The sequence below is a fragment of the Oncorhynchus masou genome, chromosome 19 (assembly GCF_036934945.1).
Source record: "Oncorhynchus masou masou isolate Uvic2021 chromosome 19, UVic_Omas_1.1, whole genome shotgun sequence".
NCBI lineage: Eukaryota > Metazoa > Chordata > Actinopteri > Salmoniformes > Salmonidae > Oncorhynchus > Oncorhynchus masou.
Genome location: NC_088230.1, coordinates 18,156,445 through 18,184,284, shown reverse-complemented (window position 1 = coordinate 18,184,284; position 27,840 = coordinate 18,156,445). Strand labels below are relative to the sequence as shown.

Sequence of the window (27,840 nt, the reverse complement as noted above, 5' to 3'; positions counted from 1 at the left end):
GCTTTACACCACTCCAGTCTACGCTTAGCATTGCATGTTGATCTTATGCTTGTGTGCGTCTGCTCGGACATGGAAACCGATTTCATGAAGCTCCCAATGAACAGTTCTTGCGCTGATGTTGCTCCCAGAGGCAGTTTGTAACTCTGTAGTTAAGTGTTACAACCATGGGCTACACGCTTCAGCTCTCTGTGATTCCATGAGCTTGAGTGGCGTACCACTTTGCGGCTGAGCCGTTGTTGCTCCTAGACGTTTCCATGTCACAATAACAGCAGGGCAGAAATTTGACAAACTGACTTGTTGAAAAGGTGGCATTCTATGATGGTGCCTCATTGAAAGTCACTAAGCTCTTCAGTAAGGCCATTATACTGCCAATGATTGTTTATGGAGATTGCATGGATGTGCGCTCAATTTTAAGCACCTGTCTGCAATGGGTGTTGCTGAAATGGCCAAATCCACCAATTTGAAGTGGTGTCCACATACTTTTTGTGTATATAGTGAATGTCAACATAGTTTTATGGTGCCGTTGTGACAGGTGTTGACATTTTGGTTGTTGGGTGACTTTGGTTGTTTCTCTTCATGGCCCCACCCTAGGGAGAAGTTTGGGGCTTTTTTCAACCGTAACCTATCTATAGCTCATGACAACATCACCCAGCAACAATGACATCATTGTTCAGACTGGTTGGCGAGAATACAACAACAAAATCAGGAGTTAGATATTGAGCTAAAAGTGATCACTTCTCCCATTTTTGTATTCTGCTCATACAAGGAATCCAAGTAACTTTGTATGTTATTCTGGAGATGGTAGTCTTGTCCACCATCCGGCTCTTTAGAAATTAGCCTGGGGACGAGATTAGGTAGCCATGGCATTAAAACAACAAGCCTTCTCTTCATATCGGGTGAAGTTTCCTAATCACCTTCATCATTCTGACAGTTCCCATACATAGGTAGCAGAGCTATAGCCCGTTGGCTAATGTTGGTGTGAATCACTCAGCGGGTTCTGTTGGGTGACACACCTGTGCACGTAGCCGTCACCTTGCCTAATCTTTGTCAGGATGGATGAGTAAACTATGTTGCTTTTCAGGTCTGTTTCGTCGGGCAACCTTGTCAGAAAAGGAAAGTTATGACTGGAATGAAGTCTTTCTTGCACACCACACCTGCTGTTGAACACATTTGTGTATTTTTGTTGTTGTTACCTTTTTGCTGTATGTGTTCTGTAAAATGATCCAATGAACAGGGTATGTCTCAAGGTCTCGAGGACTAAAACTACTTCCTGCTCTTCTTGGTCAAAGGTTGGAAATCCGAGTCGGCATGATAAACTGTGTACCCAGGCTAGGAGTCCCTATGTTTGTAAGTCTGACTGCTACCCTCTGTCTCCTTTTGCCATCAAAGCAGTTTAATTTACACGTGTCATTTCATATAGCTGTGGCCATTGTCACCCTCCAGCTGCTGGTGAATAACCTGTGTATGAAGTCCCATCTGTATCCTCCATCCTCTGATCAGTGTAAGAAAATGAGTTATTGATTTTTGTCCTGTCGGGACGTTGATATTTATCCTTGTGTTCAGTATCTGTCATTATTTGTGGGAGTTGCCCTTCACGCTGATCCATGATCAGTTTTACTTAGGTTATAGCCCTCATGGTGACTTGTTGTGATCATATCTCCACTGAGCTGGATGTCAGAAATATTTTACCTACTCTATTACGTGGTTGGACACAGACCGTAGCCATCCAAGGAAAGTCTTCGCATACTGTACTCCCCCCTCACACCCCCTATGTACCTCTATTTGACATCGAAATGTGAAACCATTGCAGCACAACTGTAGCCTGGCTGACACAACCCATGTGCCTCACAGCAGAGGGAGAGCTGTGACCACACTGGTCTGGAAAGGAAGCTGTTTGTTTGATTGGTTTTTTCAAATATACTTTTTTTACTTGGGGGTTGAGACCTCAAATTGTTTGGATTTGAAAATCCAACTGTTGTAATGGAAGAGGGCGGTGCTCAGGGGCTCAGCATGTCTGTGTTTGAGTGAGAAAGACATAGAGAACCAAACAGTAAAAGCACAGCCCACTTTGTCAATGAATTGCGCCGACAACATCAGTCATTCCAGACGCTGAAGTCAGGAGAACTTTGAGAGTTAGGTGTTAGCCAGACTAACATGACTGTCTGCAGTGTGATTAAAGTAATCTGGTGGAGCAGGGGGTCTTTTCCATGTGTTGGCTATCCATTACCTCTGTCTGGGCCTGTGACAGCCTTAATACTTGGAACAGTGCTACGAACACAGCTTTCCTTGGGAGGCTCCTTTTTAAAGCCCAGCCTTGGCAAAACTTCTACCTCTTACTTTCATCACTCACGTTCCATCTTGAGCTCTCATTCAACCTCTAGTCCTCTTTGACTTTTCTCAACTCTCTCTTTCTGAGCTCTCTTTTTATTCTGTCCTTTCTTCTAGCTTCTCTCCTTTTCACTGAATGTGCCTGTCCCTCTTCTACTCCGTCTCCCTTTGTCCCTTTCCTTCCCTCTCTGGTTAAGATGTCCTGTATTGCAGTGACAGTGCAGGTGTCAGGATGTTGTCGTCAGTGATTTACTCCGCTGATTTCAGTGGAGCTGGAGCTCAATATAGTCCCCTACAAAGTCTCCCCTTTGTCGGGTAGGCCTGGGCTTCAAGGGGGTGCAGAGTCTGATGTTACACTGCAGCAGGGTTACATTCGCCACCAGCGCACGGACGCTAACCCAGTTATGTTTAACAGCTGTCTGTACTGTAACACGATCCCCCTCTCCTCCCTCCTTCGCCCCATCTCATTGTTTCTTCCTCCTGGTCGTGACTTGGTCTGCTCCACTGATCTCCTATGACCCCTGGACACCTGGCGCATCTCATCTGATATATTATTAATAGTCCCTGACGCTTTGAAGTCAGTGATGCAGCGCGTTGCGTTGCCTGGCAAAGTCAATTAAAGGCAAAAGACTGCCCAACACTTACCTGATTTCCCTCTCTTTTTCTCACCATTTTTCCCCCTACTGTTTTTGTTATTCAGACCTGGATCCCACAATGCTCGGAAGTGCTGCCTTACATGACTGTTTTTCCCAGTGTGATCTGAATAGAGGCTGATTTTGCTTGTCTGTGCAGATAAAACCGCTGGGAAAGAGAAGAGCCTTTGGGCAGCTGGGTGTCGTCCTTAGTTTAGCAGTGAAGGGCAAATGTATTCATCGCACTTGTTCTCTTTGTTGTACGTTTTCTTCTGAACTGCCTCGGCTGCCTGTCTCTGACCAGACTTAGCCGTGATCTTTTTACCCTCCCATGAGGGCAGAAAAGTGGTGACTTACTGCTTAATAATGTAATTGACTCATTCTGCTCTTTGTTTCTCTGCTTTCATCCACACATGCCCAGATGCTGGACAGATAACGGGGAGGATAGACTGAGCACTGTACAGTTAGATTAAAGGGGAGGATACTGTATATCAGTTCTGATTTATGTCCCCTCAGTGGTATAGGGTTAAAGGGCTTCTTAAAACTTGCGTTTTCCTGGCATTCTGATGTTATGTTGTCATGGGGCAGCTGGAATGGGTAGAGGTGATCTAAGCAGGGTATTTGTTAGGGCTGGGAATTGCCCTGGCAATAAGAAATTATGATGATACTATACATTTGCAAATTATTCAGACCTTGACTTTTTCTACATTTTGTTACGTTACACCCTTTTTCTAAAATTGATTAAATACATTTTTTTCCTCATCTAGCTACACACAATACCCCATGACAAAGCCGAAAACAGGTTTTTAAAAATGTTTGCACATTTATTTACGTAAATATTCAGACCCTTTGCTATGTGACTCGAACTTGAGCTCAGGTGCATCCTGTTTCCATTGATCATCGTTGATGTTTCTACAACTTGATTGGAGTCCACCTGTGGTAAATTCAAGTTATTGGACATGATTTGGAAAGGCACACACCTGTCTATATAAGGTCCCACAGTTGACAGTGCAAGTCAGAGCAAAAAACAAGCCATGAGGTCAAAGGAATTGACCGTAGAGCTCAGACATAGGATTGTGTCGAGGCACAGATCTGGGGAACGGTACCAAAAAATGTCTGCACCATTGAAGGTCCCCAAGAACACAGTGGCCTCCATTCTTAAATGGAAGAAGTTTGGAACCACCAAGACTCTTCCTAGAGCTGACCACCCGGCCAAACTGAGCAATCAGGGGAGAAGGGCCTTGGGCGGCAGGGTAGCCTAGTGGTTAGAGCGTTGGACTTGTAACCGGAAGGTTGCAAGTTCAAACCCCCGAGCTGACAAGGTACAAATCTGTCCTTCTGCCTAGGCTGTCATTGAAAATAAGAATTTGTTCTTTACTGACTTGCCTAGTTAAAGAAAGGTAAAATAAAAAAAATAAAAGGGCCTGGTCAGGGAGGTGACCAAGAACCCGATGGTCACTCTGACAGAGCTCCAGAGTTCCTCTGTGGAGATGGGAGATTTTCTGGTCTGATGAAACCAAGATTGAACTCATTGGCCTGAATGCCAAGCTTCACGTCTGGAGGAAACTTGGCACCATGCCTACGGCGAAGCGTAGTGGTGGCAGCAGCATGTGTGGAGATGTTTTTCAGTGTCAGGGACTGGGAGACTCGTCAGGATCGAGGGAGATGAACTGAGCAAAGTACAGAGATCCTTGATTGGGCGGGGCTTGTGGGCGCGCTCTCTGTCTGGGGGGTGGGCAAGAGTGGGCTCTGTCTGGGGTGGGGGCGAGGGAGCGCACAAACACTCTCTGGCACGTTCGCTCGTTCTCAACGGAGATGGCTCTGAGTCACCTGCCAACCATGCCCCACCTGTGGTAACATTTTAATGCAAAATGAGCAGAGGGCAGAGGGAGGGGTAATCTCATCACGTTGTCGGCCTGGCTTTACTAGCTTGAGGGGCTTGGCATCACACAGCTGGAGACCTTTTCCTGCTGTCAATGGCAGTGGTTGTGGTACGAAACATATGCATCTGTGCTCTAATGTGCATTTTGGTCAAGTTATATATTTTTTTGCCATTATGTGCCAGTTAGTGTCTCCAATGTGTTCTCATTACGTGTATTGTAAAGAATACCCCACCAGCAGTGTGTGTTTTCCTCTGCGAGTGCTCCTAATTGAATCCTACAGCTCTTAATGTGAGAGCACTGACAGCTCTTGACTTGTGGGTTACTGAACGTGGGACGAATAGCTCATGTAAGTGCTTTTATCCAACAATACAATTAATTCCCAGGGCAGATATATATTTTTCTAAACTGAGGTTTTATGCCTCTTATTGTGCATATTTCAATTATACTATCCCGATGAAGTTACATCAACAGGTAAACAGGAGTTGTCATATTGTAAATTATGTAATTTCTTCTTGAGCATGTAAACAGTCTCTGCTGCTCAGTGATTTAGTCAACCATAGTGAGATTAGTCTTGTTGAAGAGGTATTGAAATGTTTCTGTCCGATCAGGGGTTCCCTAGTCATCACCTATATAATTAATACAAGTGTTTATGGGTGAGGTGGGGTCCTGATTATGACCATGCATCTGCAGGGGCAGCCCTGCTCTGTCTGTTACTGACGGTGTCCTTGTAGTTGACCTGTTACTCACTCCCGTTCCCATGGCGAACCAACCGCCGCTTCACATGCAGTGAGGTCTGGAATCACCGCTCTCTCTACCGCCCACCCTTGCCACACACCAGGACCAGAATGCATCTGTTCTGTCAGCCCTTCTGGGGCTTTATGGAAGGGGAAAGTAGTATCATTAGAGGTGGAGTCGGTAACCTCTCTAAAGGTTAGTCTAAGATTAGGATTATGGGTCTGGTAATCTGACCCTAAATATGTGGTTATGGAAAACTTTGACCTCAAGATAATATAGTGACTCTGAGAGTGGTTGGTTTCTATGGTTTTATCAGCCAGGGTTGTTGGGGCTATCACATGGTTAATCCTCTCACTGTGCTGAGTGACTGCTGATAACAAGTATAGAGTAGCCAGTACAGGAGGGGTGTGTGTGTGTCCAGATGAATGTTGTTGGCTGATGGTTGTGTGTGGGAGAGTGTTCGCTCAAGGGTGTGTGTTGACGAACTTGTCATCAGGAGCAATGCCATACCCTCAGTGCTCTTTCCATACTGTACATGAAAACTGTTATATAAGCACTGCTGATTCTGGTCATATCCACTCATTTTCAGACAATGGGTCCTCTTTTTGGTTTTGTAGTTTTATAATCATCACCTGCAGAAAGGGAGACTTCCTCCTGTCAACGTGTGTGTCATAACTCCATGGCAATGCCTGGTTAAGCCTCGTTAATAAGCTCCGAAACACCGCTAATTCTGCCTGGTTATTATGATAAGTCTATTTTGGAGGGAGACAGATGAGGGGGGGCGGGGGATGGAGAGCGAATAAGAGTGAGAGGAGAAGAAAGCTCTGTTGAACTGAGGCCAGCTATAAACACCTGTGTGTGTGCAGTGATTTAATCTTCTCCAAACGTGATCTTCATTTAACAACTGTCTGCCTGCAAGGTGAGGGGTGGGGTGAGAGCCTGTTGCTAGGTTACCCCTCCACCACTGTGAGAAGCCGGATTCCGCATCAGCAGCCGTTCATATCAGTGCTAGGCTAGCATGGAGCAGCAGAATCGCTGACTTGCAGCACCCATCCAGCACTTCATCATGATTCACTGACTTTTTAAGAAGGGGGCAACATGAATCCGAGAGGGTGGTAGAGAGGAAGGTGGACGGTGGGACGGACTGCACCGCCCTGACTCTGGCAGCAGTAACGGCGAGCGTTGGGCGCTGAGCTGAGTCAAGGGGAGCGTCGAGGGGGGAGGGGGGGTGCTGGGGGAGAGCCATGCAGCTCCACACCACCACACACCGCAAGGCTTCCAGTTTCATCCTTAATGAAAGATCATGCTGCTTGTCTTCCAAAATGGACATCTACCGGTACGTACTGTATCCTGCCTACCTTCTGTACTGTATAGTCTAATATAGTACTAGATTCCTCCTCTCTCTACGTTGGAGAATCTTTTTGGGGTTTTCTCTCAGTACAGAATGTGCCCTGCAGTCGTGTCTTCATCAAATAAACTGTTGCATATTTTTCAAGCAGAGCCTCCAGGCTTGTGGCATCTTAAACACAGCTTGAAGGGTTGGACAGGAACGGTTTCAAATTAAGCCTTGTTCTATGAAATAGGTGAAGAGTTTGGTCCATTAATATCTAAATTGTTCCATTATTCCTCTGGTACGACATATATATATTGTTTTTCCTGACGCGGATGTTGATGTTACTAGAAGTAGTTGTCAGATGCTGCTGTTTCTATGCTCATTGTATCGTTCCCCTGCCTAGCTCCCCAACGAGCAGTAGACATGTAAACTACTTAGTCTGGCTGCCGGAACATTAAGCAAGCCATAAACATCAAGTTAAGCAAAGGAGAATCTTCATCAAATATTAATATCAGTTCCTTCACATATCTGCTCTATGTGCACTGAGCGTATTTAGCCCCTGTCTACTGGGGGCTGAAGCAAAATCATAATTTCAAACAGCACATACACTACCAGCCAAAAGTTTGGACACCTACTCATTCCAGGGGTTTTCTTTCTTTTTTAAAATTGTTTTTCTACATTGTAGAATAATAGTGAAGACCTCAACTATGAAATAACAAATTATGTGACATTAATCTAATGAATGTTATGTATCAAATCAACTAACTAGGTTGAATTTTTACTCAATTAAATTAATTATGTAACAACTCATTAGGATTTGTGGCACCACGGAAGATGTTTAACAAGTTACCATCTCCCGAATTGAACTCTAGATATATATTGATAAGTATTAATCATTACCTCATATTGGTCTCATAATTTGCATACTTATTGCATCTACACAAACCCCAGCTTTACTGATAATTCCGTACCACACACATTGATTTAATTATTTACTAACTAAATGATAACACAGGATATATACATATATACATACATACATACATACATACATACATACATACATACACGCGCATACACACAATGTATAGGTTATTGATTAGAAACTTAATACGATCAAAACAGGTTCCTAGTGGACTAACAGCATGACTGCTTGTTTATCAAGAGGGTGAAGTGGAGGGGGGAAAATGGAGAAACGGAACACTTATATACTTGAAGCTATGCTCAAAGTAATCATAATACTTTACCCCTGAACCGCCGCCTGTTTGGAGTAAGAGATAATGAATGTATTTATGTGTTTTGAATGTCTTCCTTTGTTGTTTATCTCTGTTGGACCCAGGCCTTTGTGGAAAGGGTTCTGTTCTGCCTTCTCCCGAGCTCTTAAGTGTAATACTCTGATATATCTACGAGGTCACAATGTCCTCCTTAGTTGTCCGTGGCTTCAATACCTTGTCCTGTAGTCTGAAGCAAAACTAACAGGATGGTGTTTACTTTCACTCGTTCTGGAAGAGTGGTCCTCTGAAGACAGCTAATCAGCCGTGTCGATGATCCCCAGTGGGGTGATACGAGCAGTGTAGTAGACATCGGGTTGAAGAGAATAACAGGATGGTCCTACTTAAAATCACTTTCTTAGGTGCAGTACTTATAACAGCTACTCAGCTGTAACATTGATTGTTAGAGGCTACTTTGTCGTCTTCACCTCGTGTTGATTTTCAGGGTTGTAACCAATGGAGACCGATGCTGCAGCTAGAGTTCTTCTTTCTGATATGTTAATTCTCAGCTCATCCTTTATATTCTGGTAAAAAAGGGGAGTTCTGTCATGCTGACACTCTCTGAGCTCCCTCGGGTGTGGCTACTTACTAAGGCAAAGTATCATCAAAACTATGATCTCGTTAGAAAACTAATCACATTCCTATCTTAACAAAAATACTTTCATTGTGTTTGATATTTCCTACGCAACGTAAAGGATGAAAACCTGACATGCAGTGTGTATAGTGTTCAAGGAACAATATTTTTGTTATAATGTTGAAATAAATGTTTCATGACATCACAAAATAGATATTAGTTTTCCATAGACCATCTCTCATCATTCCCCACATTCAGATGTTAGGAATACTGTTCCAGTGTCCGGCCAGGATTGGGAGTCCCATTGGGCGGCGCGGAATTAGCCCAGCATTGTCCGGGTTTGGGCAGTGTAGGCCGTCATTGTAAATAACAATTTGTTCTTAACTGACTTGCCTAGTTAAATAAATTGTGAACTTAAGAATTTTTGGTTGTAGAAAAAAAGTCTCTGGTACAAAGTCACATTCCAATCACCAATACTAACTGGTAAAAAAAGAGTCCTTTGCTGCATACAATTTACTTCCGGGCGTGAGGTGTCACAAATCCCCACATCAATCCCCCCTCCCCTATGTGCGGAAGCGTCCAGTCCATCATTAATTTAAGACCTGTAGGTCAGAAAATGTCAAGAACTTTGAACGTTTCTTCAAGGGCAGTCACAAAAACCATCAAGCACTATGATGAAACTGGCTCTCATGAGGACCGCCACAGGAAAGGAAGACCCAGAGTTACCTCTGCTGCAGAGGAGTTCAATAGAGTTTCCAGACTCAAATGAAATTGCAGCCCAAATTAATTGGGTTCAAATAAGACACATCTCAACATCAACTGTTCAGAGGAGACTGTGTGAATCAGGCCTTCATGGTCAAATTGCTGCTAAGAAACCTCTACTAAAGGACACCAATAAGAAGAGACTTGCTTGGGCTAAGAAACACGAGCAATGGACATTAGACTGGTGGAGATCTGTCCTTTTGGATTCCAACCACTGTTTTTGTGAGACGCAGAGTTGGTGAACAGATGATCTCTGCATGTGTATTTCCCACCGCGAAGCATGGATGTTGAAAAACAACACAATGTGGCCAGTCAACCATGAGACAAAAACCAGTGGTGTCCAGCCAGTTCCCATGCCGCCCAACAGGGCCTGTTCTGTTAGCCAAAGGGATAGTGGTAGATTGATGGCTGTGTTCCATATGAAATCCTCTTGGTGACTGGCTGAATGGCAGCCCACAGTGCCCAGTAGGGTAAAACGCCTCCAGAGGAGGAACTGGGCCAAGTTAGCACTAACCTGCCACTTTCACACCGTCTCGCTAGCCACCCTTCAAACGCCTGATGAGGTTGGCTTGTTCACAAACACAGTGCTGCTGCTGTCACTCACACAAGCTAGCAGTGTGTTCACAAGGTTGGAGCCTCTGGAGGGTTGAGGTTGCACACAAACTGATTTTCTCCTCAAACACATTCTGTATGATATGTTTTTCTTTAGGTTGCCATGTCATCGTTTTGCAGTCTCATTCCGTTTATGTGGCACCTGTTTGGTTTGTTTCTGCTTTTTGATTGAGTTATGATCCTTCACACCTGGTGGTTTCAGAAGGAGAACACATGGTGCAGTGTTGGTATGACAACACTGTATTACAATGTCTCTCCCACACCTCTCTCTACTACAACCTCTTGCAGTTAGAACCCCAGACAGACCTCAAATACAATTTTATTTGTCACGTGCCAAATACAGCAGGTGTAGACTTGACTGTAAAATGGCTACTTACGAGCCCTTTATCAACAATGCAAATTTGTTAAGAATAAAAAAGGAAATGTTCTGTTACTACAGTATGTGGAACCTGTTTGACTCGGTACCAGTATTACCAATGTGCAAATGTACGAGGTAAAGGTAATTGTGCTAATATGTACATGTGGGTAGGGGTAAAAGTGACTCGGCAATCAGGATTGATAATAGCAGCAGTTTATGTGAAGAGTTCTAAGGCTGCCCCCCCCCCCCCCCCAAAAAAAAATGAATCTTAGTCGACTGAAAGGAATCTGTACTTTCGACCAATCTGTTTGGTTGAACGTTTTTAACTTGTATTTTTCCATACACACCCTATGTGTTTAAAAAAAAACGAATCAGCTTGTCTGACTCTTTAAGCCTACAGTATGATGAAATAAGACAAATGCCTCGGGCGCCAGAGATCTGGATAAACATTTAAAAAATGTAACTTGACAACTATTCTCCTGCTGGCTTTTGCAGATTCTGCCATTACTCTCCCGACGTTGCCGGTAATGGGCTACACGAGGAGTCGGCAATGTTTTTCATGTGGAATGCCAATTTATCTTACCACTTAAACCGATCTGCGTGCCAAGTATGGTTTTTGTATGCACATTTTCATGATAGTTGCATTTAATTTATAATATCTTTATCTCAATCATTGTCACGTTTTTAATCAAAATTCTATCCACAGCTAAATGATACAAAAACCTAAAGTTCTATTGCCAACTATGTAAAAATAGCCTACATAAAGACAACAACTAAAAACATTGTAGCCTACAGGTAGAAAATATCCTGATTTAAAAAAAAAAAATACTAATAATAATTATAAATTTAAAAAAATCTAATAAATCACTTTGGCTACACATGGCTTGTCTGCAACAAACTTGAAACGTATCAACTATTAACGTGGGTCTGGCTCAGAGACTTGTGCTAGTAAACTTGCAGCATTGTATAGAATATTCTGGGCCCTCAGTTTCCTAACCAGTGAGCTCGGGACAGACACAGATGTAGGCTATTTGCTCAAGGGATAAGCAGCAGGACTTGGGCAGGAGCTCACCGGAGCTGAGTACCATCACCTCCCAGTTTTCTACTGCTTGAGCTCCTGTTCCTCTTGTAGAATATTAGTTCAAAAGTATTGTGGCGCTCCTGTACCTAAATATAAACAGCACCAGCACCCAAAATGAGTAATCAGGTAGGCCGATTTTATGTTTCAACTGGATCAGAGAATGACATTTTTTCCCTTTCACACTGAGTGGTTATCGAAAGGGAGAGCTGGAAAGATTTGAAGTACATTTGAGGTACTATTGTCATTCTCAATGGATGTTAAAACAGACTTTGTTTGCTTGCTGTTTTGAGGTGAATCTTTGAGAAGATCCACAGGTCGGTCATTAGTGGTGGTGCTTTAAGCCAATCAGAAATTCTATCAGATCCCCAAATGGGCACATTTCTATACCTTCATTTGTGTTCAGGCCAGGTAGCCTAAAGGCCTACTTCTATGCATGCACGTTGTTACTCAACATGGACAGGAGTGCTCCAAACAAAGACTCAGTTGGCAACTCGTAAATGGAATGAAATAAAACCAAACTTATTTCTCACAAGTGTAGACTGTAAAATTATCAAAAGACTGGAAAAATAATATTGAATGCATAAAAAAACTTTATTTGACCTTTATTTAACTAGGCAAGTCAGTTAACAAATTCTTATTTTAAATGACTGCCTAGGAACAGTGGGTTAACTGCCTGTTCAATGGCAGAACGACAGATTTCTACCTTGCCAGCTTGGGGATTCGATCTTGCAACCTTTCGGGTTACAAGTCCAACGGTCTAACCGCTAGGCTGCCTTACTATAACCAAAGTAACAAACGTTGTATATTACAAATTATAGGAATTAATGGTACATGTACTTCTGGTGATGTACAGAATGCAATTGGGGAATGGATTTACACTAACAATCAAACGCAAACAATTCACACAAAGTTATGAAACAATGAATGTGCACAAATTGGTGGGAGAGAGCGCATTCTGGACAGAAGTGTTTTGTGCACCTGGGCGCGTGGTCAAGCCGATGTCTGCATTGGCCATGCTGCATTTATGGTAATATGGCCTCAGCAGAATTTAGGGCGGCGCAGTGAAAAGCGTTGTCAATGTATTGAGTTTGTGTTTATACATGATATACTGCCCCACCTACCGTCAACCAATCATGTCAATGGAGCCCTCCACGTTGTTACAGAATTTGGGAGGTGCATGGCGATGCGGTACTGAGTCGAGGTCAACCGATTATGATTTTTCGATACCGATTATTGGAGGACCAAAAAAGCCGATGCCGATTTTAAAATACATAAATAAAACATTTACGTTTTAATTTATTTGTAATGATGACAATTCCAACAATACTGAATGAATACTTATTTTAACTTAATATAATACATCAATAAAATCAATTTAACCTCAAATAAATAATGAAACATGTTCAATTTGGTTTAGATAATGCAAAAACAAAGTGTTGGAGAAGAAAGTAAAAGTGCAATATGTGCCACGTAAGAAAGCTAACATTTCAGTTCCTTGCTCAGAACATGAGAACATATGAAAGCTGGTGGTTCCTTTTAACATGAGTCTTCAATATTCCCAGGTAAGTTTTAGGCTGTAGGTATTATCAGAATTATAGGACTATTTCCCTCTATACCATTTGTATTTCATTAACCTTTGTTCTTATAGGCACTTTAGTATTGCCAGTGTAACAGTATAGCTTCCGTCCCTCTCCTCGCTCCTCCCTGGACTCGAACCAGCAACACAACGACAACAGCCACTATCGAAGCAGCGTTACCCATGCAGAGCAAGGGAAACAACCACTCCAAGGCTCAGAGCGAGTGACGTTTGAAACGCTATTAACGCGCGCTAACTAGCTAGCCATTTCACTTCGGTTACACCAGCCTCCTCTCGGGAGTTGATAGGCTTGAAGTCATAAACAGCGCAATGCTTGACACACAACGAAGAGCTGCTAGCAAAACGCATGAAAGTGCTGTTTGAATGAATGTTTACACGCCTGCTTCTGCCTACCACCACTCAGTCAGATACTAAGATACTTGTATGCTCAGTCATATTATATGCAACGCAGGACACACAAGATAATATCTAGTAATATCATCAACCATATGTAGTTAACTAGTGATTATGATTGATTGTTTTCTATAAGTTTAATGCTAGCTAGCAACTTACCTTGGCTTACTGCATTCACTTAACAGGCAGTCTCCTTGTGGAGTGCAACGATAGAGAGGCAAGTCGTTATTGCGTTGGACTAGTAAACTGTAAGGTTGCATGATTGGATCCCCCGAGCTGACAAGGTGAAAATCTGTTGTTCTGCCCCTGAAAGAGGCAGTTAACCTACCGTTCCTAGGCAGTCATTGAAAATAAGAATGTGTTCTTAACTGACTTGCCTAGTAAAATAAAGATTAAATAAAGGTGTGTAAAAATTTGGGGGGCAAAATTGGTGTCCAAAATGGGCCATTCCGATGAATCGGTCAACCTCTAGTACTGAGTTCAATTTGGCCTCTGTAGCCTCCACAATTGTCACACCCTCCACATGGAGCCTCCGACCACCTTTTTCAGATCAAGCACGAATTGGCTTTTAGTCTTCCTCAATGGCTTAGTTCACTGAGATGGTGTGTGTGTGTGTGTGTGTGCATACACACACAATGCATTCGGAAAGTATTCATCCTCCTTGACCTTTTCCACATTTGTTACATTACAGCCTTATTCTAAAATGGATTTAAAAAATGCTCAATAATCTACACACAATACCCCATAATGGAAAAAGAGAAACTAGTTTTATATATATATTTACATAATTATTCAGACCCTTTGCCATTTGAGTTGAAATTGAGCTCCGGTGCATCCTGTTTCCATTGATCATCCTTGAGATGTTTCTACAACTTAATTGGAGTCCACCTGTGGTCAATTCGATTGATTGGACATGATTTGGAAAGGCACACACCTGTCTATATAAGGTCCCACAGTTGTCAGTGCAGGAGTGGTTTCGGGACAAGTCTCAATGTCCTTGAGTGGCCCAGCCAGAGCCAGAGCCCGGACTTAAACCTGATCAAACATCTCTGGAGAGACCTGAAAATAGCGGTGCAGCGGCGATCCCCATCAAACCTGACGGAGCTTGAGAGGATCTGCAGAGAAGAATGGGAGAATCTGCCCAAATTCAGGTGTGCCAAGTTTGTAGGGTCATACCCAAGAAGAATCAAGACAAATTTTTAGGGATTTCCTCCAATGTGAATGGGGGCGTGCTCTGTCCTCCTAATCCGGTAGTCCACGATCGGCACCTTTTTTGTCTTGCTGATGTTGAGGGGGAGGTTGTTGTCCTGGCACAACATTGACCTCCTCCCTATAGGCTGTGTCATTGTCGTCGGTGATGAGGCCAACCACTTCCGTGTCGTCGGCAAACTGGTGTTAAAGTCGTGGGTGAACAGACCTGCACAAGGTGTATTCTGCCACTCCCCAGGGGTTCTTTCTGGATCTGGTTACCATGGTACTGTCAAAGGTCAGCCCAATTACAGCCAATCAGAGGCCGGTGTGTTGCTCACACCAGTGAAGGACCCAGTAATCTAGTGGTCCCATGGATCCTCTGTGTCCTATGGGTAATTACTTCATTAGGGTGGAATTGAATCCACAGGGATGGTCTGTGTTCTTCACAACTGCTACTACAGTACAATATTAAGAGGTTTTTCCCGGGAAAGGTACATTTTTAGAATTTATGACTAGCTTACTTGGACCTTACTCCATGTCTCTTGAGTCCTGTGTTGGCTCTGTGTTGAACGTGTTAATCATGAATGTACCAGCAAACACGCTCCGATGAACGAGAGCTGGTACTGACCCTTGTCATCTGACTGGAAGATTGCATCACATGTACTGAAAATATCACACATTCAGAATGTGGCTTCACAGAAGGTAATAAAGTTGTGCCCAATTTTTACTGATCTCTTGAAAGCAAGTGAAGGCCTCCTGTTTTCCAGTTGAGCTCTTTTTCAGATTTGAATTGTGCTTTGTGATTGTCTCAGTGAGCCCCAGTGTGAACAGCTCAGTCATCATTGTAATTCTATGAATCTTACCCAGTTGATTAACTCACCCACTTGCCCAAATCTTAAATGCCCAGATAAATCTACCCTGATTTGATTTGATATTGACAAATGTTCCACATAAATATTCTGCGGTTGGTGTTTTTTGTAATGATTTAAGTGACCATTGTGCTGTTGTTGCTGTTAGAAATACCAAGGTTCCAAAGACAAACCCACGTTTTATTCGTAAGAGAATTTTGAAGTGTTTTAATGAGCAGGCGTTCTTTCATGATTTGTTTTATTTTGACTGGAGCAAGATTGATCTTATCCCTGATGTGGAAACTGCCTGGAAATTCTTTCATGATGGTTTTTCCCAAATAGTAAACAAACATGACCCATTCCGCAGGTTCAGGGTTAAAGGGCGGGATAATCCATAGTTTTCTTCTGAGCTGTCTTGTATTATTCACGGCCGTAATCTAGCCTGGGCTAAAGCAAGGAAATCATGTTCTGATGCTGATTGGCTTATTTTTAGGCAGTTACAAAACAAGTGTTCTTTTCTTCTCAGGAAGATCAAGTCTGAATATTTTATGTCTGTTACCACTGATAACCTGAATGACCCTAAAGTTTTGGAAGGCTATTAAGTCTATGTCTGGTAACAGTAATGTTAATGAATTACCGTCATGTGTTTTGAAGGACTCTGTTGCTATATATGACAACTGAAATGCTGAATTGTTTCAATGAGCACTTTGTATCATCTTGTAGGCTGTTTGATTCAGTGTCCTATGTCTCTGTACAACCCTGTGTGGATGAACCAGTGAGAGCTGGTGAAACTTTTAGCTTTTTGCCATTCTCAGTGGAGGTGGCACATAAAGCCCTGAAATCCTTAGATCAGAGAGAGCCTGCAGGTCCTGATCTTTTGGATCCCTGCTTTTTAAATTTGGCAGCTGATTTCATAGCTGAACCACTTACATCTCTGTTCAATCTAACCCTGGAATGTAATGAAATTCCAAAGATCTGGAAATCAACATTTGTCCTACCGCTTTTAAAAGGGGGAGATCCAACTCTTTTAAATAATTATAGGCCAATCTCAACGCTGTCACCCCTGGTGAAAATACTTGAAACCCTTGTAAGTGAACAGCTAAAGGAGTTTTTATTTACTTACTATATTTGATCAATGTACCAATCGGGCTTCAGGAAGAAGCATAGCACAATTACAGCAGCCATGAAGGTTTTAAATGATATCACTAAAGCCATTGACAAAAAACAGCACTGTCTCACTTTTTATTGATCTCTCTAAGGTGTTTGATACAGTTGATCATGCTATACTAAGGCAGAGATCGTCGAGTGTAGGTCTTTCGGAGCATGCAGTTGAATGGTTTGCTAACTATCTGATAGAACTCAGTGCACTCAATTTGATGGGCTTAAGTTTGTTAAATTGTCTGTCTTGAATGGTGTGCCCCAAGTCTCTCTACTTGGTCCTCTCTTATTCACTATTTATATAAATGATTTAGATAAATGTCCAAAATGCACAACTTCATTTTTATGCTGATACTGTTATTTACTGTTGTGCCTAGTCTCTTACAAAAGCTTTCCAGAACATGCAAACTGCTTTTTATACTGTTCAACATACCTTGTGTCAATTGAAGCTTATCCTCAATACTGACAAAACTAAACTAATGGTGTTTTCTAATGCAAGAAATAGACCTCTGAACCTTTCACCTATTACTACCTGTCAGGGCAAGGAGATTGAGGTTGTAACCTCATAAATCTCTTGGAATTTTAATTGATGATGGCCTCTCTATTAAATTGCATATTCAACAACTTACAAAAAAATTGAAGCTGAAATTGGGATTTTATTTTAGGAATAAGGCCTGTTTTTCTTTTGAAGCCAGAAGGAGGCTTGTAGTATCAGCTACATTTATGCCTTTACTAGACTATGGGGATATTTTATAGATGAATGCTTCCGCTCAGTGTTTGAGATCAATTGACACTCTTTACCATGGCACTTTGAGATGTATTTTAAACAACAAAACCCTTACGCACCACTGCATTTTGTATACCAGGGTTGGCTGGCCTTCTCTAGTCACTCGTAGGCTCAGTCACTGATATACTTTTGTTTACAAAGCCATTTTGGGTTTACTACCTTTTATTTGGGCATTTTTATTGTTCAGAAATGTGGTGGGTTCTCTTTGTTTTCTGGACTTTATCCTGCTAACTGTTCCAAATGTCCGAACTGAATTTGGTAAAAGGGCTTTTATGTACTCTGCGCCATCTTAGAACACCTTACAAAATACTTTTAAAGTGGAATAACTTGTCCCGATTAGTGTTTTTAAATCACTGATGAAGGATTTTGAGGCTGATTCCCTGACCTTGTCAATGATTTTAATTTGCTTATTTTTAAATTTTGTTATACTCTTGTGAATACAATGGTTTTTACTAGATTAATTGTAGTTTTTCATGTTGTCTGTGTAATTTTTTTGTAATGACTTGGTGCTGCCTATCTTGGCCAGGGTGCTCTTGAAAAAGAGATTTTAATCTCAATGAGCCCTTCCTGGTTAAATAAAAGTTAGATAAAATTATGAAGGTATTAATGGTCAGTCAGTCGCCTCACAACTGTCCCATTTTAGAGTGTTCCAGTCTGTGTGCCAGCGGCTGAGGGCAGGCCTCCCCTGCCTCGTAAATACAGCCCATATAGTTTAGCCTCAGCCAGCTCAGAGATGTCACCTCAGCAGCTGGCCCGCCTGAATGTTTTTACAGTGATGCCTCACATTGTCCTGCCTATCAAGCAGCATGAATGAACATTGTCTGTCTCGCTCACTCTCTCCCTATCCCTGCTCTCGCTGTCTATCCCACCAAATCTGCTTATGTTATGCATGACTCATGGCAGTGAGTGGTGTGTATTTTTAAGCTGTTGGTCTGCTCCCTCTGTGCTATACTATGTTTGTTTGGTTGGTGGTGAGGAGGGGGCTCCCTCTGTATGGCTGGCGTCAGAGTGGAGGTAAGAGGTAGGGTGTTGAGGTGTTGGCGGTATGTATGGCAGGACCAGGAAAACAGCTGCTGGTGTGTGTGTGTGTGAGAAAGGAGGATAATCAGACTGCAGGATGTAATGACAGAGTACAACAGTTGTGATCTTACATTCTCACTCCCTCCCCACCCGTGGACATGCAAGCATAGTGACACACACACACACACACCAAGGCAATAGGTCAATTCCTCTTATCTGATGCTCTCCAAGCCTGTGTGAAATAGTGAGAGCGATGAATGGTTTAGTCTGGGTGTCTCGCTCTTTCCCAGCTATGCGGAAGCATTCAGGGATCCAGATCAAAACCCACCCACCTACAGTGTTGCTAAGGCGATGGCTGTAGTTTGGAGAAAATTTGTGAAGCGCCAATGAAGGATTGTGTCTAGTGAGGGAGGGGGCTCACTGCACATTTCCACAACATGCCCCCCGTCAACCAGTCTTGTGTATTACTAGTTTCACAAGGTGTGAAAGGTCTGAGGGAGATTTCATGGGAGTGAAAAGGAATCCATTTTCGGCACTCTTTCCACTGAGAATGTTCCTTCTGCACTGTTACGTGCTGTGGAGGGGGTTGAGAGCGACACAAACACACACACCTTGTCTTTTTAGGGACATCAGTACAACTGTCAGCCGTTTAAGAGAACAGCTTGAACTTGGAAATGACTGACTGTACTGTTCAGTGTTCATGTAGCACTACTACTGACAATCAAGGCTTTCTCTTTCCATCTCTATTACATGATTTAGTCTGTTCAGAAAAAATGTGGTGTGTTCATGGTATTTCATTCTTACACTGGGATTTAAAGTGCATTCAAGGATAACAAGACCACAAAGTGTTCCAATGCTTCTGCTGGAAACGATCCTGGCTACAGAGCGCTGTGTTATCTAGCCAACTCTTATAACGATCTGCCTCTGACTATTGTTGTCATGCCAGACATGTTCGCCAAAGCTATACAGATGGTCCAGACTATCACCAAACCATCTATGAGTCATATGAATTCCTTATTGATGACATACAGATGTAGGATCTTAATTTGAGCCGGTTTGCTACAGTAGGAAAATTATCCTGCAGCAACAGGGAATGTGGATTATAATTAATGGACATTTTTGTAGGGGTTGATAGATATATTTTTCGTAAGGAAAAATCAAGTCTCAAATACACTACACGTTCTCGTGCAACAGGGTGATCAAATTAAGATCTTACCTCTGTAATCAGTCGGGTGTATTTTTTAAAACTGAATACAAGCTGAAGAGGAGTGGGAGGTTGAGGTCTTTCAGTGATTAGCATACTAGCGTTAGCCTGATTTAGCCTGCTAGCGTTAGCCTTGATACTGGACCTCCATTAATTTCTCAGCAGGGGTCTGGTGGTCACAGTCCAACACCTCTATCTACACTGGGCCTCTAACAGTCTGAACAACAGCAGGCTTCTGGCACCACCATCAGTGAGTTTACAGCAGTGACATTTCTCACGCCTCCCCTTCTGCTCTTCTACCATAGCTGTGGAATCCACAGTATTATTTCTGTCTGCTATAGGTCTGGAGCTGTGGAGAAAGTGTTAAAACGTAGGAGTGTTTAAACTACCTCTGTGAGCTGTTTGCTGAGCAAGTGAAAGCATATCACGTTTTGTGCTCTGAAGGAAGCATTCTAGGAACAGAACAGTCCACTCTCTGGTCACATGTTGAGTTAAGGGTACCGTTGCATCCCGTCTCTAGCCAGCAGTTCTCTGGTGTCAGGCATGGTTAGTCCTGAGACAAGCCAGTAGCCACCTTAGTAGGGGCCAGGTTCTGGGTTTCAGGCAGTGGAGGTTAGTACTGGTATGTTCACTCTGATGCACGGGAGGCCCATGTGGGGAAGTGTGCTGCTGCTCTATCCAGGTGTGTGTGTGTGTGTGTGTGTGTGTGTGTGTCAGCCAATGGTGGATCAAAGTGTTCTAGGCTATCCCCAGTGGGGTGTGTCCCTTAGGAGTCTTCACTCTGGCTCTACAGGACTCTGGGTCCAGTTGAAGTCTTGAACCATAACCTTGACCCATACCAGTCCCTCAACACACTTTATATACCACTGCCTGTGGACCTCTCATCCATCCCCTCCCCTAATGCCTTCCAGATGGACTGGAAGAATTATTTTGTTTCCCCCTCACTGACACGTGGTTACGTGTAATCACGTCAGGCAGAATGCTGAATTGACAAATCAATATTACTTTGGTTGACTATGGAGAGATCCATCTTGCTTTGGTTGACTGTGGAGAGATCCATCTTGCTTTGGTTGACTGTGGAGAGATCCATCTTGGTTTGGTTGACTGTGGAGAGATCCATATTGCTTTGGTTGACTGTGGAGAGATCCATATTTGTATTTTTCATTAGACTCTCCAGGTAAATGAGCCCTCGTTACATTTACATATCAGTAATTTAGCAGACACCTTCATTGGAGGTGCTTTCTGTCACAGTGGCTGACATTCTATTCACGATTTGTCCGGTAACCGTGGCTACTAATGTTTTTTTTGTTTTCTATTTTCAAACAAACAATTAGATGTGGTTTTAGTTCTACTATATCCTTCTCATTCTCATTTTGACTGCTTAACTGACTGGTTCTAGTTAGCAGTTAGCGGCTAATGGAGTTGTACAGCTTTCCTGTGTCCATACCTGGATACCTCTTCCCCCTTTAGCTCTGTCTGCATTGGGCAGTAAATCTGCCCCAGTGTTGAGTGTCCGTTGGATGCTGCAGTTGTGGCCGCCTGTCTCCCTTCACTGCTCCATGAACAGCAACCCATCCCTCAACCCTGCCCTCTTCCCTGGCCCCTGGCCCTCTCATCCAGCCACACAGAGCAGACAATGCTGGCCATGGAAATTCAGAGCTAAGTCCAAAACAAACAAGTTCTATCTAGATCTACACAGAGGCTCAGAACATGAGTTGTGGGGGAAAAAAACATTGTCCTTTGTTTCTTTTGTCATACTTTTGTTTTGTTTAGATTTACAGGGTTCGTCCTCGGATTTAGTTTGTAGTATAGAGCATAGTTCAGCCGCTTGTTAAAGCAAACATGGCATTAAAACTGCGGACTGATTCCTAGGCCAACATTCCTGTTTGTTTAGCCCGAACCACTGCATGCGAGCACACCATTTAAGGCTCAGTGTTGCTCTGCTCTCTCTGTGGCAATGTGGACAATCAAACCACACAACCATTGACAGAGGCCTCCCTGTGGTGTAGCGCCTACAGGGGGCAGAAGAAGTGCCGTCAGTCTTCCCCAGGGAAGACTGACTGACTGATTGACTGACGAGTCTGAAGGAAATCCAGAGAAACTGTTCTCTGCAGTTTATTTGTAAGACTTGGACAGTCAAACAAACCTCCACATGGGGTCTGTTCTTTTGACTGTGTTGATGAAAATAATCATTTGGACCCGTTTACACACCTAAATAATGGAGTGTTCCTTCCAAAAGAATTTGCATTCCTGTTCTTAGCAGTAAGAAGCAGAGCGGTAATATGTTGCCATGTATTCTTTGGTAGGGATATAGAAGGCAGGCGCTGTGTTGCGTAAGCAGGCAGGTCTAGCTAGTCCCCGGAGTGCTTTTCTGATGTCACCACCACTAGCTTGTTCTCCCTCATCTCTCACATCCAGGCCCTTTGATGTTACATTTTGGTATAGAGACATTAACATTAATGAAGGGAAAGAAGGAAAATGCTCCCCTATTCGTGTTCCAATTCCACCTAGCTCAAACGTTACAGCTTTGTGTGTACTGTGTTTGTGTTTACTATAGAGTTCACGCTATATGACCCCTTCTGATATGTCTCTAAGGGGGTGGTGATACTCAGAGGAGTACTCTACCCCGTCCTTCAGAGAGGCTGAACAGAGCCCATGCAGAGCCAGCTGTGTAGGTGTACTGAGAGGGCCTAATGGGGAGATAAGGAGACTCTGAATGGAATCAGGACTATAATGAGAGGGTGTGTGTCTGTCTGGGTCTACTTAACAAAGCATTAAGGCCAGACTTGAAATACTACAATCTGCAACGAGAGAGAAGCCAGTGTCCTTCGCTTTGTTTTCCTACAATCCTCACTACACATCTATTAGGCAGGGCTCTGCAACAACCTTCACTGGGAAGCTAGCTCCTTACAGTACCTTCATTGTTTCGCTTTGTCAATTCTTCTGATTGCCCTTAGCTTCAGTGATGCGAAGAGCCTTTCTGGGTCAGTGTCTGTTATGACAACAGTAAGCTGTGGTACACACACACATTACTCAACCATTATGTGTTTGGTGGTCAGCCAATACCATTGCTTAGATGACTGTGCGGATTTGAATAAAGGGAAGGGGTAATGAACGCCCTCGCTGATGTTTATGGGGAAGGGCAGCCCTGCCACCACCAATGCCACGTTGCTACCTCAATCCCACTGAGAGGGGTGTGTGGCTCCACTAACACATGTTCCCCTGCCCTGGACACTTAGTCTGGGGTTGGATTCCTCTGGGTTCCAGTTGCCTGTGGTTGGAAAGTGGTGGCGGATCAGCTACCAAAGGCCTGCGTTATGTTTCAGATTCTCTCTGGTGGTTTAGACTAGAGCACCGTACTGTACTTCATGACTCGTCTGATACAAGGAAACCAGTGGGAATGTGAAACTAGGAGCTTCGTTATATAATGCATTTGGATACGGAGAAGAGCAGTAGTCTGTGAATACATTTACAGCTCACTCCATTTCCATTGTTCTTCTCCATTCATTAGCATTGGATATTATGCCCTAGTTCAGGGTCCACATATAACTGTTTTTGACCACATCCTTTCCTATTCCGCGTCATCTCTTTATCTAAGCAGTAGGATTGACTGTTGCACAATACTTCCATTCTGTGTTATGCAGTGTTTCATTTCTACCGAGGACTGTGGGGTTTATTGCTGTCGTGTGTGTGTGTGTGTTACACTGGGAACAGGACTGTGTCTAGTGGAGGTGTGTGTGTTAAGACTAGGAAGCTTACTGTGTCTACTGGGATTCGTGGGTTCAAGTCTCTCTTGGCAGGTTATTAGCACTCTTTCACGACAGACTATAGCAGGCAGGCAGATATAGAACTGTCACTACAGGCAGACTATAGCAGGCAGGCATATATAGAACTGTCACTTCAGACAGGCTATAGCAGGCAGGCATATATGGAACTGTCACTACAGACAGACGATAGCAGGCAGGCATATATAGAACTGTCACTACAGACAGACGATAGCAGGCAGGCAGATATAGAACTGTCACTACAGGCAGACTATAGCAGGCAGGCATATATAGAACTGTCACTTCAGACAGGCTATAGCAGGCAGGCATATATAGAACTGTCACTACAGACAGACGATAGCAGGCAGGCATATATAGAACTGTCACTACAGACAGACTACAACAGGCAGGCAGATATAGAACTGTCACTACAGACAGACTACAGCAGGCAGGCAGATATAGAACTGTCACTACAGACAGACGATAGCAGGCAGGCATATATAGAACTGTCACTACAGACAGACTACAACAGGCAGGCAGATATAGAACTGTCACTACAGACAGGCTATAGCAGGCAGGCAGATATAGAACTGTCACTACAGACATAGAACTGTCACTACAGACAGACTATAGCAGGCAGGCATATATAGAACTGTCACTACAGACAGGCTATAGCAGGCAGGCATATATAGAACTGTCACTGCCCAGGCTAAAGCAATTCAGTTCTAAAGATAGTCACAGTAGCTAATAGAACGCAAAAATGGAATGATAATTTTCTCTGATAAGAGGATAGATCACCTTCCAGCTACGCCACAATACTGTTCCGATTTTGAAATATTTTAGTGTTTTTTTAAGAGTAACTTAAAAATAGACTCGTACTGTGTTATTGACAAAGCAATTTGATGTTCCAATTACCTTCTAATGTACAGCCAGTAAGCATAGCGGTTATTATGGCTGAACGGTGCCTACCCTGTTCTCATGGGTCATCATATCAAAGATGGAGTGAGGTTGCTTATTGGTTGTTTTCCTTTGTAGAGCGAGGCTGGTGACCTTCATGGCTCTGTCTGTTTGGCTGGGCTTAGTTTATTTTTAGTTCTGTATGCTGATGGGTGCTGAGAGTGAGGCGTGGGTTGAGTGAGATGAGGACGGTACTGCTGAGTAAGAGGCCCTCCCCTTTTCCTCTCTTCCAAAGCTTCCACTTCCCACATCAAGTCTGGCCTAGGGCCTGTCAGTGTGTAGCCAGCCTTGCAGTTCTGTTCTTATCTTGTTTTCTCCCTTTGAGGCTTTTGTGGAATTGCTCTCGGTCTCTCAGCCAGCTCCGGTCTGACTAGAGATCAATAATCATTGTTCCACCAGTTGGTTTCCTCAGTCGTGTAAAGGCCACGACAACGCCTCTTCCCCCTCAGAAGGCTGAATATATCTGGCATGGGCCCTCAGATCCTCCAAGTTCTACAGCTGCGCCATTGAGAACATCTTGACTGGCTGCATCACCGCTTGGTATGGCAACTGCTCGGCATCTGACCGCAAGGCGCTACAGAGGATAGCCCCCAAAATGCAGCATTTTCTTACATTTCTACATATCCTGCACTCATAAGAGGTCATTTCGAGACTGCCACGCAGGGCAGCATGATATGGGCAAACAACGTAGGCCTTATGTTTAACCAAATATTGAAATTGAGATTTCAAGCAAAATACTTGGGTGACCTGTTGGAATCATGGAAATATAATGATTATTCTATAGAATATAATAGTGGGTACTTTGAATACAGTGTAGTTTGACAGGACATCGAGTTAAAATGCCAGGGAGGAGTTATTGTGACCGGTTAGGAACCAAAAGTGTTACGTGTTTCCTAGGGGACATTATAATCTTTGGCTACATTTGAATGTTTTCTCTTAGCTACTTCATGTAGTGAAAATATTAATGCTTCTCATATTCGTCTTTGATTTAGAAGTTACTGTTGCATAAACAACATGCGGATTCAGGTCTACACCACTGTTATTATCAGGCTGTATAGCTAATTACGTTTGCTCTGACTCAGTAAATGTATTAGCTGGCTCGCTAGCTAACTAGCGATTAGCATTAGCTGCTATCAAGATTTAGGCCCAACTTGCTAAGAAAATACAAACTATCTATTTGCAGATGTAACAAACACACACTAGTGTAATTATAGAATGCTAGTGGATTTATATTAAGAAGTGAAGTGAAAACAGCATCGTTGTCATCAACATTGCTGCATGTGCTGCGTTGACCATAAAAAAGCAAGTGTCTCGTGGTCGAGGAACAACATTTGCTCCTTGAGTGACGGGCGGTGCTAGGTCTGTGGAAAGTGACATGGAGAGAAAGGGAGCGTAGAGAGATGAATCAAGTAGCAATGTAAACTATATAATTGGACACTACATACAGGGTGTCACATTTAACTATCCAAACATTCAAATGCCCTTAGAAGGTAAAGTAAAAACCCAAACCTGTCCCTGCATCAATACCGGTATATAGTAAAATATGGGATACCGCCCAGCTCTACATCCAGGACCTCTATATCTGGCAGTGTCAGTGGAAGGTCCTAAACATTTTCAATGTGTTCAGCCACCCAAGACTGTTGTCTCTGCTGCCATACGGAAAACGGTACCAGAGTGCCAAGTCTGGGACCAAAAAGGCTCCTAAACAACTCTATCCCCCAGTCCATAAGACAGCTGAACTGTTAATCAAATGGCTATTTGTGTTGACTCCATTATTGCACTGGACTCTACCCGCGCACTCACTGGACTCTACCCGCGCACTCACTGGACTCTACCCGCCTCACTGGACTCCTACCCGCACTCACTGGACTCTACCCGCGCACTCACTGGACTCTACCCTGGCACTCACTGGACTCTACCCGTGTTCAGCCACTCACTGGACTCTACCCGGGCACTCACTGGACTCTACCCGCGCACTCACTGGACTCTACCCGCGCACTCACTGGACTCTACCCGCGCACTCACTGGACTCTACCCGCGCACTCACTGGACTCTACCCGCGCACTCACTGGACTCTACCCGCGCACTCACTGGACTCTACCCGCGCACTCAGCACACACACATGCATATTGTCTCTACACACACTCTTTCACACACACTGTTACTATTCTGTTTATTATTTAATTACATGTACATATTACCTCAACTACCTCGTAACCCTGCACATTGACTCGGAACCGGTACTCCTTGTTTATAGTTTTATTTTGTGTGACCATTTCTTATTTTTTTATTTGTGAATTTTCTTTTTAACTCTACGTTCTTGGGAAAGAGCTCGTAAGTAAGCATTTCATGGTAAATGTCTACACCTGTTTTATTCTGCGCATGTGACCAATACGATTTGATTTAGATTTGTAACAACCGCCAGATGAAATGGAATCTGATTTATCAAGCAGAGCTGTGGAGAAGAGATGTTTCAAGCCTCTTTCAAAGAAGAAAGTGGAAAATACGGGCGTTTCCCCTGCATGGTTTGTTGTTGTTGAACAACACTGCCTTCTCCCCTGCTGACACTCACATGGTGAGAGTTTGTGTGGGGAGGTTCTCTCTCTCTCCTCTCACTGTCCCCTGGCTCTTTTCTGCTATCCTGTACCTTGTCCCCCTGGCTTTCTCTCCTCATTCTCTTACTTTTTTTCCCTCCTCTCCTTTCTCTTTTCCTCTTCTCACATTCTGCTCCTCTGTCTCCTCCCGTTGGAGTAGTTGCTATGGAGTGGGAGGGAGGGTGAAGCACGTTGGTGAATCATTCACTCTGCTGCCTGGCAGGGCCTTGGCCTACTTGTTTTGTCCCGCTAGTCGGTAACAGTTGTCAAGGATCACCCTACACAACTGTCATTGGACAAGTCTCAAATGACACCATTACTATAGCCTATACAGTGAGTATAAGTACACCTTCCTATTTTTTTGTTGCACCCCCCCATGTTGACTCCAATGCTTCCCACAGTTGGCTGTATGTCCTTTGGGTGGTGGACTATTCTTGATAAACATGGGAAAACTGTTAAGCGTGTGAAACTCAGCAGTGTTGTGGTTTGACACAAACCGGTGCGCCTGGCACCTACTACCATACCCCGTTCAAAGGCACTTAAATATTTTGTCTTTCCTATTTATCCTCTGAATGGCACACATACACAATCCATGTCTCAATTGTTTCAAGGCTTACAAATTCTTCTTTAAGCCTTCATCTATGCTGATTTTGAAGTGGATTTAACAAGTGACATCAATAAGGGATCATAGCTTTGTCTGCCATGGAAATACCAGGTGTCCTTAATGTTTTTTACACTCTGTGTGTAGTGCATTCGGT

General features: G+C 43.4%; 1 protein-coding gene across 1 annotated transcript in view; it reads left to right on the top strand.

The window, feature by feature from the left end:
* The window catches only part of LOC135505923 (protein enabled homolog), a 151,205-nt gene that overhangs the window by 38,769 nt on the left and 84,596 nt on the right, over positions 1-27,840 (top strand).